The sequence below is a fragment of the Pinus tabuliformis genome, chromosome X (genome assembly GCF_031772625.1).
Source record: "Pinus tabuliformis cultivar Carrire ecotype Pingquan chromosome X, CPIR1, whole genome shotgun sequence".
NCBI lineage: Eukaryota > Viridiplantae > Streptophyta > Pinopsida > Pinales > Pinaceae > Pinus > Pinus tabuliformis.
The window spans coordinates 1513313251-1513326267 of NC_142308.1; positions in this window are offsets into that span (position 1 = coordinate 1513313251).

Genomic DNA, 13017 nt, shown 5'->3' on the forward strand with positions numbered 1-13017 from the left:
AGCTAGTGTAATGTTGTAGACCACATAGTACATACTTAACTAAACAAGTGTTCATAGTACCTTAAATATCCGTCATAGATAAAACTAAATCACCTACAGATCTAGGATGTGTGCATAAATGAAAATATTATCAATATATATATATATATATATATATATATATATAAAGTTAATTCAATGAAGGATGTATTCCTAAAAAGGTATTTTTAAATATTCACCACATATAAAGTTAGTTCATGCAAGGATGTAATCACCAAAACATTTTCACAAATAATCACTATACATCAAAATGAAAGAAATGGAAATATTGTTTTGACATAGTTTGGAGCACAAAAAATGAAATCTCTACCAAAAGATCCATGCTATTAGTTGAATTGCATAATAGATTGGGAAACATCATGTACATCAAAGAATTCTGCACCTATAAAATATTTGGCCAACATTTGGATTTTGGATTAACTAAGGAATTAGAAATAGTTCGATCAAATAATTAATTCACAGAGATATTGTTATAGACATTTTTGTGCCTTAAAACATGAAGCATGAAATGTCCATAATCTAAGGGATCCAAAGTCCCTAAACATGTTGTTCCTACCCCTAGAGGAACAAGGTCAGCAAACCACAGCACTGAATAAAAGTTCTCCACCTGAAAACACTCAAAAACAAGGCAATTCTGGATCATGTCAGCTGCTCTACTGAGCATTTGCGCTGAATGTCAACTGCTCCATTGTCTACCTGCGCTGAATGTCAACTGCAAAGAAGGCTACCTGCGCTGGGCGAGTTGGGACATGTGGCACAGTCATTCCTCAAGGTGTCAATGCCCAGGAAGCTTCCAAAATGACACTTGGATCAAGGAATTCGACTGGTGATGAGTAAGAGGGTCTAGATCTCCAAGTGGAAGCAAGAACCTCCAAGTGGACTCAAGAACTGAAGAATAACTGAAGTGAGAGAGGACACTAGTCAGCTTCATGCCGGCCTCAAGCTGACTCATCCTTTCTCCAAAACTCCTATATATAGATCTCTCTCATGAGGTCTAAGCAGGCTGGAATCTTGTGAATGTAAGGAAGTGCTGTTGGTTTGAGTTTAGAACTATTGGGTGATTTGCTTTGAAGGAGGTGAAGAGGAGATTTCTTTCTGCTGGGAAGGTGATGCTGGATTGGGCCTCTTATGGTTGTATCACTTCCTAAACTTTACTTCTTCCATTAATAAAGCATTTGAGGTTCTTCTATATGCATGTGTCTCAATGATGTATTGTTATGCTTGTGTATTTGATTTATTCTAATCCTTGAATCAATTATGAATGTATGCTTCTTGTAGTTTCCCTCTCTTGCCATTTTGGAGGATCTTGGTGTAGCTGGGCCAGTGAAAGAGCAAGGAACTTGGAGCAAGCAGCAAGGAGAGAAGATTGGATCAACCATTAGCGAAAGACATCGGTTAGTGGATCTCTTTCTCCCCTATTTTACTTTCATAAAGAAGAAATCTTAGATAGCTTTGCTTCAATTGTTGCTGAGGTACTATCACACTTAGAGTGGGATAGGGTCATTCCGTATTGGATACTTTTCCCAACAACAATTTGGCGACTCCGCTGGGGATCGTATCTTGTTGGTTGTTTGTGTTTTTGCTATTCATTTCTTAAACACAGGGAGTACCGAATCGAACTGCATTTGGATCTTTCAAATGCAAAGTAGAGGGCAGCTACTCTAGCTCAGTTTCTGGGCATGTTTATGATTTGAAGAGCTGATCCACAAGGACTCTGAACAACTCTTAGTGATAGGTTTTCATCCTCCTAATTACCCTTTAGTGTGTACTTGATTGATAGCTTTTGGTTTGGCCAAAAACTGATGATTTTTTAGCAATCTGTGACCCAGAACCTGAGAAAAACGAGAGTTTCTCTCTTCATTGCAGGCACTGTGAAGGTAGTTTGCATTTCATCGCAGGTCCCGAAGGGGCTACCTGCGCTGAATGTCAAACTGACAGTGTACTACCTGCGCTAAACCAGTTTTGCCTTGTGCAACTGGAGTTCTCTGCTTTCTATTGCCCTGTTTTCATCCTTGTTTTTGCAGCCTGTTATCAGTCAATGTACCTATCTGGAACCACCTTTCCTTGCCACTATTCCACCTCGGTTGTATAAAGAAACTGTATTTGTTCTTTGTGTATTTCTTACATCATTTGCAGTTTCCCATAACGAAAGTGAACTAGTCTTGCTGTGGCCTCTTAGATCTAGACCTGTGATAAGTGTCGTTCTGATCTTAAGGGTTAGTTTCTTTGCTGTTCATAGCTGATTGAGCTTTTGCTTTCGTCATATGGTTTGAATTTATGTATTTCTAGTGTTGAAACAAGTAAATCTTAAGGTGTCTTTTGATTTTGGACAAAGCTTGTTTGCTTTCACTTGAAATTGAATTCAAAGTTATACAACAGCTTTCTCTTTGTAGTACATCAACATTAAGAAAGAGAAAAGAAATACCTGCATTGTGCATGTTCATTTTGACAGCTTGTATGTTGATTTAGGGAAAAGTGCATTAGTGTGTGCTCTATGATCTGTGTGAAAAGATGATGTCTTTCTTTTCCCTCAGTAGTTAAGATTTTCAAAGTTGAAAGATTGAAAAGCTTGCTTATCATCTTAGACTGCATTTAGGAGTTGTACCATACATCTCGTGGTGATCCATAAAGGCAAACTACTAAACAAGATCAACTTAAAATAAATTGAATTTACATAACAACGCATTGAAACATAACGCAAACATATAGAGGTCTAAGCTAGAGACGTGTTTCGGCGTCGTTAAACGTGATATCTTAGCGTTGAGTGGTTGGGTGATTCCTCCATGGTGAAGCGATAAGTATCAATACGGACTTGTGCTCCCACGTACCGTCGCGTATATATTGGGAGACCCCTATAGGAACAAAGCCTTTATCCATAGGAAAGCCGTGTCGGCCGCCCTACTGATCGCAATGCAGTGAACACAGCATTCACGAAGATCGACCACCCATACCGTAAAACGTATTCTGTGGTTTTGCGAAAAGTTTAGCACACCCTCTGCCTAGATCTCGAGAGCAGTTTCTCTTGGCCTTTTTCAAACTCTATAACTGAAAAAGTCCATCCGAGCATTTGTCACTTCGGGCTCGTTAAAACATCGAAGGAGACTAGAGTCATCTTTAGCTTTTTCTCGACTCTTAAAAAGTGAAAAAGCAAGTTGTGTCTAAAGCGTCGTTATAAAATTTATTTTAAACGGAACATAATCACCTCCTATTCCTGCGTTGATCTGTAGGTTGAGAACATGGAACGCCCCAACCAAGGAATTCCCCATAATGGAAATCCTAGTCCTTTCTCCTCTTGCGGAGAAGTTGGTGCGCCCCACATGGCCACATTGTCGCTTCCAGGACTGACAATTGGCCTGCCAATTTGGCTATTCTCAACCAATGTAGTTCAGAACACCATGGTTCCTAAACAGTCGAGTCAACAATTAGATCAGTCTAGAGCTACCCACCAGCCTTCTACTTCCTATAACTCTTCCTCCAATCCTTCATCTTCGCAAGGTAGAGCCGGCAAAAGCCAAGCTCCCATGGAGAAGAAGGAGAAGAAGAAGAAGGAGCCTAAGGCGACTGGGGGCAAACAAAAGACATCTGACAAAAATCCACACACAGCACAGACCGGGCCTAAATCGCCATGTGTCATATGTAGAGGAGACCACTTCCATAGAGATTGTCCCTGTATTCCCCGGATACTAAGGGACTGGTCCCCTCATTTGCACAATTCGGGAGCATCAACCTCTGATAGACATGTTGATTGCTTACCGTCAACCAGCGAAAGTGAAGGTTCAAGACAAAGAGGGGGAGCAAGATCCCCCTGCAGACTGTGTGAAGGCAATCACGCCATCCACCGTTGTCCCTTCTTAGATGAAGCGAAGAGAGTTTTGGAAGATCGTCCGGTTTCACCGTTGAGACTTCCTCCTGGATACAAAAAACTCGTGCCAAGTCCTTCGTTGGTTGAGAATACAGCTGGCCCGCTCAAGTGGTCGGCTGAAGCGTCAGTCATTGAAAATGAACCTACTGAATCCAGACTGAACGAAAGTCCAAAGGTCGAAATGGCAGTTGAGCCGGTTCTCCCTTCAGAAGTTTCATCTTCAAATGACACCGTCACTGAAGATTCATCTTCAAATGACACCCTCACCGAAGAGAATAAGGATGACACCATCCAGATTCTTTTCATCAACACAGACTCTGATGAGCATCAGAGCAATGCGCCCATTCCTTTATCGCAGGAAGGAACATCGTCAGGGTCATATCCGGCCGTATATTCGGTCCCACCACCAAGCAACTTGGTTGTATCCTTTGATTGGAATCAACTAGGCAGACCCCGGTTGCCAGCCAGTATACCATTCAGAATCATAGTCCAAATATACAGAATGGTAATGGCTAGCACTATCATTGATGAAGGGGCATTTGTGAGTATCCTTTCCTCTATTGCTTGGAAAGCACTGGGTTCCCCGGCGCTTTTGCCTGAGATAAGAAATCTCTCGAGTTTCAATAAAGGAACCAGTCGACCATTAGGGATCCTCCCCAATGTGCCTGTTACATTGAAAGGGAAGACTGTTCAAATGAACGTGATGGTCATTCAAGGACCCTTGGATTATAACCTACTCCTTGGACGAGACTATATATATTGCATGGGAGTAATAGTCTCCTCACTCTTTAGAGTAATGTGTTTTCTGCACGAAGGAAACATGGTCAAGCTCGTAGACCAACTTTCATTTCCGGGATCACGCATCGCAAATAGTCACATACCAACCCTGAATGGTCTATTCAATCAAGAAATGTCTCCACCCCCAGTCCTTCTTCCCGATGAGTGCGAGTGATTCGGAAAGATGGGACTGGAACCCAGGGGGCATGCATCCTGGTCTGCTTTGGGCAGAGAAAACCTTGGGTATAAGATAGAATTTCCGCGAGAGAATATGACTGGTCCGTACCCCGTCCGTGGATGGAAGAGGGGTTGTTCTGGAATAGGATTCTTTTGTCAAAGTTACGTGTTTGACAAAGGTCATTCACCCTTGTCTATTTCGGTAGACAGTGTCGAGGAAATGTTTTGTTTGAAAGATTAACGAAACAATCTTTGGGTAACCAGAAAGAGGCAAGCCTCCCTCAATAACACAAATGTTTTGTCTTTGAGTAGTGTTCTTCTCTTGTTACAAGTAGCTGCTCTCTTGTCGCAAGTAGCTATTCTCTTGCGATCTTGCGAAAGATCTATTAAAAGTTGGGCTGACGAGAAGACAAGTATCGCGTAAGACCAGCTAAAAATAACGAGAAGACAAGTATCGTTAACATTAGACTGGAAAGACGACAAGTAGCTGTGAACACCCAAAGAAAAAACAGAGGTGGGAAAGAGGAGGGGTAGCCTTGAAATTGTATTTTATACCTGGGGGCATGCAAACCTTTTGGAGTGCAAGCAAAGAGCGGTTATTTATCTGTTTTTTGGATTAGTCGTGTCTGAACTTGCATAAAGAAAGGATATGGAGTAAAGCTCAGTGAGATGAAACTCCTTAAAAAATAGAGATCTCACAGGGGACATTTCTTATCTTATGACTGGTATTCGAGCAGTTTTAGCATAAAGTTCATGCTCGTTAAAAAATAAACGCAAGATCCGAGCAGTTTTAACGCGATCTTCATGCTCGTTAAAAAATAAATAAAAGCAGTGAGCAATGTTTCTTCCAGAGTTTAAGCTCATTTTTAAATAAAAAATGAACCTATTCCGGTAAATAACCTCTGTGATCGTAAATTTATCAGCCATAAAAAGCCTTGGTCATGTTTTGCACCTGCCACCTCCACTTTCATTTCGCCGATCGTTCACCTCCATATGATTGTTTACCCATTTTGAGGAACAGCTGCGAAGAGTGATTTCAACTAGCCATCCTTGTGACACTGCCGTGATTGGAAAATTCCAACCTGTACCTGGAATCTGCTGCTATCCCTGTTTATCACTCGTTCCTCAAAAGACGAGTCTTCTTTGAGCTCTTTTCAACTGACTCGTAAAATATGAAAAGATTGCCGAGTTTTGGCCTTCCAGCTCGTTAAAGTGACCGGAAGAGCTATCCCTCCTCTAGATTTTAATCTTTTTGGACCTGAGGGATTATTGCACAAAAAGGTCGAGCGCTTGTTTTATTCGGCTCGTTAAATTTATCGAAAACGAAAAAGGAATTTTGGAGTTAACTTTCTGTACCTTTTCAGACTCTCTAAAAATGAAAAGGACCGAGTTTTCCTTGTCGTTAGACTCATTAAAATGATTAAATAGCGACAAACTTGTCTTTAGACGAGAACGAGTTTCCCTATCGCTAGGCTTGTTAAAACATAGCGATGGGCTTGCCCGAAGGGCAGGTTATAGAACAAGCATATGTTATCCTCCTCATGCTTGACAAAAATAAAGAGGTACTGGTCAGAAATGACTGGGGACAAATTTGGAGAACCTCAAAGCTTTAATGGTAGCAAGTCGCTCTTGAAAATGACACTTTTCCTCCGTATCACATCGGGTTGGGTTGTTTCATTCACCGGTCTCGTCACCATGGTCTCGCAAAACCATCCACATTTGGGGTAATGCTACCGATCCATTGCATCAGTGTCGTTATATGTTCAAGAGATGTTGTTCAGAAAGAGTCAACCGTGTCCCATCCACTGCCATACATTATCCTTCATCCATCCATGACCGCCGCCCTGAATCATATATCACAGATTGTTTTCACCTCCATTAAAATCATTAGCTCCATTCCGCGTCACTGATGTGGGATTCATTAAGGCCCTCCTTTGACGGATCGCTTCTTGTCGACTTCAGCTCATTATCCAAGAATTTGATCTAGGAACAACCCCCTCAGTACTTTGAAGCTTGCATGCCTCAATGGCAAGTTTCTCACTTCCGGCGACAGGTATACATCAATGACCTTCGACCGAAAGATTTTGCATGGTGTTTGACATCAAGTCCTTTATTCGCACCATGTGAATTGTACTGCAGTACCTCGAGGGTCATTATCATTATCGGTGATTCCTCTCGCGCTTGTTAGCGGTTTACATCATTGACCGGTAATCAAGTGATGTCTTTCCATGTTCGACTTCAGCGCAATTCTCACATGGATCGACTTGTACTTAGAGTGAAGATCGAACGAGTTTGAAGACCCCGGATCTAGTTTCATCCATCCGGGCTGCGATATATATTCAGGAAATATAAAGACATTTGACATGTACATCATTGTAGCAGATGATCATCCTACTCAAAGGATGATAATTTCAGCAGAGAATTATCAGTCTACCATCAGACGATCGTCTGTTCTATGTACCAAAATGAATTTATAAAGCTGAACATGGGAATGCCCGCCTCAGCTAGATCATGAAAGCAGAATGAAAAATAATGTATTGTATTGTATTTTATTACAGGTCACCTCTCAGCAATTGAATGAACTTCGGATCCTCGTGATAAAGCATTTCACCCGATAAACGACCTCATACTTTAGGGGGCAACTGTTATAGACATCTTTGTGCCTTACAGCATGAAGCATGAAATGTCCATAATCTAAGGGATCCAAAGTCCCTAAACATGTTGTTCCTACCGCTAGAGGAACAAGGTCAGCCAACCACAGCACTGAATAAAAGTTCTCCACCTGAAAACACTCAAAAACAAGGCAATTCTAGATCATGTCAGTTGCTCTACTGAGCATCTGCGCTGAATGTCAACTGCTCCACTGTCTACCTACGCTGAATGTCAACTGCAAAGAAGGCTACTTGCGCTGGGCGAGTTGGGACATGTGGCATAGTCATTCCTCAAGGTGTCAATGCCCAGGAAGCTTCCAAAATGACACTTGGTTCAAGGAATTCGACTGGTGATGAGTAAGAGGGTCTAGATCTCCAAGTGGAAGTAAGAACCTCCAAGTGGACTCAAGAACTGAAGAATAACTGAAGTGAGAGAGGACACTAGTCAGCTTCATGCCAGCCTCAAGCTAACTCATCCTTTCTCCAAAACTCCTATATATAGATCTCTCTCATGAGGTCTAAGGAGGCTGGAATCTTGTGAATGTAAGGAAGTGTTGTTGGTTCGAGTTTAGAACTATTGGGTGATTTGCTTTGAAGGAGGTGAAGAGGAGATTTCTTTCTACTGGGAAGGTGATGTTGGATTGGGCCTCTTATGGTTGTATCACTTCCTGAACTTTACTTCTTCCATTAATAAAGCATTTGAGGTTCTTCTATATGCATGTGTCTCAATGATGTATTGTTATGCTTGTGTATTTGATTTATTCTAATCCTTGAATCAATTATGAATGTATGCTTCTTGTAGTTTCCCTCTCTTGCCATTTTGGAGGATCTTGGTGTAGCTGGGCCAGTGAAAGAGCAAGGAACTGGGAGCAAGCAGCAAGGAGAGAAGATTGGATCAACCATTAGCGAAAGACATCGGTTAGTGGATCTCTTTCTCCCCTATTTCACTTTCATAAAGAAGAAATCTTAGATAGCTTTGCTTCGATTGTTGCTGAGGTACTATCACCCTTAGAGTGGGATAGGGTCATTCTGTATTGGATACTTTTCCCAACAACAGATATGCCACACGATGTATGCCCAAAGAAATGCCTACAAATATTCATCATAGATCAAATTAATTCATTGCAGTTTGAATTCCTAGAAAGATGTCTACATAGGTTCATTAGATATATATATATATATATATATATATATATATATATATATATATATATATATATATATATATATATATATATATATATATATATATATATATATATATATATATATATATAAACAACACAGCATAGATAAAGTTAATTCAGTCCAAGATGTATTCCTAGAAAAATGTTTTCAAGCATTCACCACATATAAAATTAGTTCATCGAAGGATGTATGCTCCAAAATATCTCCACAAATATTCACCACAGATCCAAATGAAAGAAATTGAAAAATTGTTTAGACATGGTTTGAAGCACAAAAAAGGAGATCTCTACCAAAATATTCATGTGGAATTCCATAATAGACTAGAACAAACCATGTACATCAAATAATTCTTTATATATATATATATATATATATATATATATATATATATATATATATATATATATATATAAACAACACAGCATAGATAAAGTTAATTCAGTCCAAGATGTATTCCTAGAAAAATGTTTTCAAGCATTCACCACATATAAAATTAGTTCATCGAAGGATGTATGCTCCAAAATATCTCCACAAATATTCACCACAGATCCAAATGAAAGAAATTGAAAAATTGTTTAGACATGGTTTGAAGCACAAAAAAGGAGATCTCTACCAAAAGATTCATGTGGAATTCCATAATAGACTAGAACAAACCATGTACATCAAATAATTCTTTATTTATAAAATGTTTGGCCAATGGTTGACTTTTGAACTAAGAAATTAGGAGTAGTTTCATACAAATACCACATAAAAAATTAAATTACACCTAGGAAGCTAATGTTAATTCCAAAATCCTATTATAAATTTAATTTGAAATTGGATTAGAATAACCATATAAACTCTAACCTTATGAATTAAGAGTTTCCTCCCTAAATAATTATTTATTCCTAGTTCCCCAATTAATCAATAACAATTTTTTATATATTATTATGCACAATACCTAAATGGAGCACTCAAAGTTGGTGATTATGTATTAGACGTATTGATATGTTTCTTAGCATTGGGAAAGGTACATTTGATTTTTGTAATCCTTTTCACTCTCTTAGATATAAACTATTTTAAATGTCATTTTCAACATTTGATACTTGTGATTATGATTTCAAGAGCTTTGAAAGTGTACCTAGAGAAGGCAAAAAACTATAATTTGTGGAATTCTAAACCTACATGGCATCAAAATGGGGAGGGATAAATGCTTCCTCCTATCGCAAAGTCTTCACTGAGAGAGGTAAAGGTATCCAAGTAGAGTTTCATCTCATTCTGACAAGATGGATGACACTGCTCAGGGAGGAAATAGGCCAAGTTTAAAAAAGGCTATAGGTTCACATGGCACAAATTCCAATGAATCTGAAGGGGCGCTCTTCAGAGAAATGCAAGCGTACAACAATTCCAGGACTGAGTGGAGCCTACATGCTCAAGAGTTAGACCAATGAGAAACCTTGGGTTGTGATTGAGGATCCAAAATCCCAATCTATCCAAGATGACATGAATGCATGTGTTGATATGCAAATTTATGGGGGTTTTTCCCATAGAAAAAGGGTTAATAACTTGGATCCAACATGTTTGGAAACCCAATGGTGAGGTAGATATTGATTTGGGATCCAAAGGTATGTTCACAATAGTATTTTCTAACCTAAAGTACAAAGATAGGATCTTTAAGGGAGGATTGTATTTCCTCTTCTCAATAGGGTTGTAAATGTGACCATGGGAGGAAAATGTTATGCCAAAGAAGGAAAACTTCACCTCTATTATAGTTTGGATACAGTTGCATTCACTTCCTTCAGATTATTGACTACCAATGACCCTAGAAGCTATAGTGAATAAGCTAGGATGATTTTTGAAGTTGTCTAAGGTGACCCAGTAGTGCAAATACACTTCGTATTTTGGAATTTACATTGAAATGGACATCTCAGGTGCTATTTCAGAAGCAATGAACCTATGCTTTCATGTTTAATATTGATAACAAAACAACGACTATGAGCATAATTCCTTTTGCTGTGGGCAATGCCATGAACATGGCCACCTCTTTAGGGAATTCCCATTAAATGTAATGACGGAGCAACCAAGAGTTCACTCAGACAATGACTGAGGATTTCATAAGAGTGGGAGCCGAGGGTAAAGAAAGAAAGAAACAAAAACCAAAGCATTAAGATGAAAAAATGGAAACAAAGAACAACAATAATGTCCAAGCTTAGGAAACCCTATAGAATGAATACAAAAATCAAGAAGCAGTGACAGGAAAATCAAATGAAAGAAAGGAACTAGAAATAGTGATGAGGAATCTTCCAAACCTCACTAAAAACCCTGGTAAATCAGCTCAACCATGTGCACAGGATGAATATCCAGGAAACCCATCTCAGCCTAAAATGTAGGATGAAGATTTGGAAATGACACCAAGTGAGGCAAGGACAGAGGATCCAAATCTAAGGGAGATCGTGGAAAGAGAATGTTTAGATATTAAGAATATGCTAAAATAGTGGAAGAAGTAGGGAGCAAAAACAATCCCCACAGACCAAATAGATGAGGTCCAGTACTTATTCCTCATGTGAGAAGAAATCAAAATGAGAGGAACAAAGAGATTGCATGGAGAAACTAAATGTTTGGTAGTCAAGGTGATGGATGAAAAAAAATCCCTAACCCCCTAGAAATATTGCAATAAAATATGTAGGAAATCCACTAGTGTCTCCCTCCATGATCTTGAAGCCTTGGTGATAAACTCAGGTAATATGAAATCGTGGATCACTAACTCTCTCACCCTCTTTGTTGCAATGAAAATTTTAACATATAATAGAAGAGGATTAAATAACCTAAGAAAACAAAGTATCCTTAGAGACAAGATGAAAAATAAAAACCCAGATATCATTTTCATTCAAGAAACTAAGTGTTCGGCTAAACACGTAAAACTAGTTGGTGGAATGCTTTGGGATAGATATAGAAGCTTGAAATGTTGTTGGGGGAATCCTAACCCTATGGAACCCTTAGAAGATAAACATAATTTGTTCTTAATCCACTTCGACTTCCCTTTCGATAATTATGAAACTCAATGTGAGAAAGTGTCATATCTAGTCTCAAGGTGGCAGCCTTCTTCTGGTCGGAGTGTTCTAGCTTCTTGGTTTGATTGACAATGGAAGAAGAAGGAAGGTAGAAGAGATGAATTGGAATTCAGTGTAAGAATTTGGCCTCTAGTAAGCTTCGTCTCTCTTAATGTAAGAAGAGTGTTAGTATGTTTTTCTACATTGGGGTGGTCAATTATTTGGCTTGTATGTTGAATTGGGCAAGGGTATCATGGGAGATCCTCTTGAAAAGGATTTTAGAAGGTATTGGTGGGTGCAAGAATTACACTTAAGAAAACTCCTCAACAATTAATTTTTCAAACCGAGGGATACGTAAACTTAGAGACGAAGCACATGCAATGTCAGGGATGGTATGAATCTTCCTAATATAAATCCCTACTTTCTTTAAAGGAAAGATTGCATAATCAAATTAAAAAGCGAAAAAGGCAACTTGAACCATCAAAACAATCTAAGACTGGAACAAGGAAGAATGGATTTGCTAGAGGGAATTAAAGATAAAGGGCAACCACTCTAGCTAATTATTGTTTAACTACTGAGTGTGTGTTTTTCTTTAGCAGAGACACTTAGCAATCTCATCAGATGGGCCCTTAAACCTGCTCCTTTAGAGATTTCCTTCTTGCACTGATCTGTCCTGTACTATCGCAGTCTGCTTGCACTAGTGCAGGAACAGAGATTTATGCAAAAGGTATAAATAGTGTCTTTACTAAAGGCTTTTTGCTTCCTGCAAGGGCTTAAACCTTTCCAGGTTCGAAGCAGTCATATCCCGTGACAAGAAACTAGTTGTTGCACTGGATCAGAGCTTCCTGCACTTAGCATTTAATTCTTAAAATGAGTGCTTAATTATTGCAAGTGCTATTATACTGTTAAATCAAATTTCATACATAAAAAGTGAATATCTCTGATCTTAACAGAGTGCAGGAATAAAGAAATAATCAATATACATTCATCCTGTCATGAGCATTTAATGAAAGAAAGAAGATTGCGGGAAGTAGACTAAGAAGGATTGCTCGATCACACCAACGTACTGGTGAAGGTTCATTTATCCTTCTTGGACCAGGCAGGGAAAACCAATCAAACAGAATTTGCAGAAAAGGAGATATCACACCAAAGTGCACTGGTGTAGGGTTATTTCTCCTACTTGGACCAGGCGGAGGAAAACCAATTTGAAATCAAGTGCAGGAAAGGAAATTTATCTACTTCACACAACAGATCTGCTTTGACTCACATAGGAATACATGTGCTTAAAATTAAA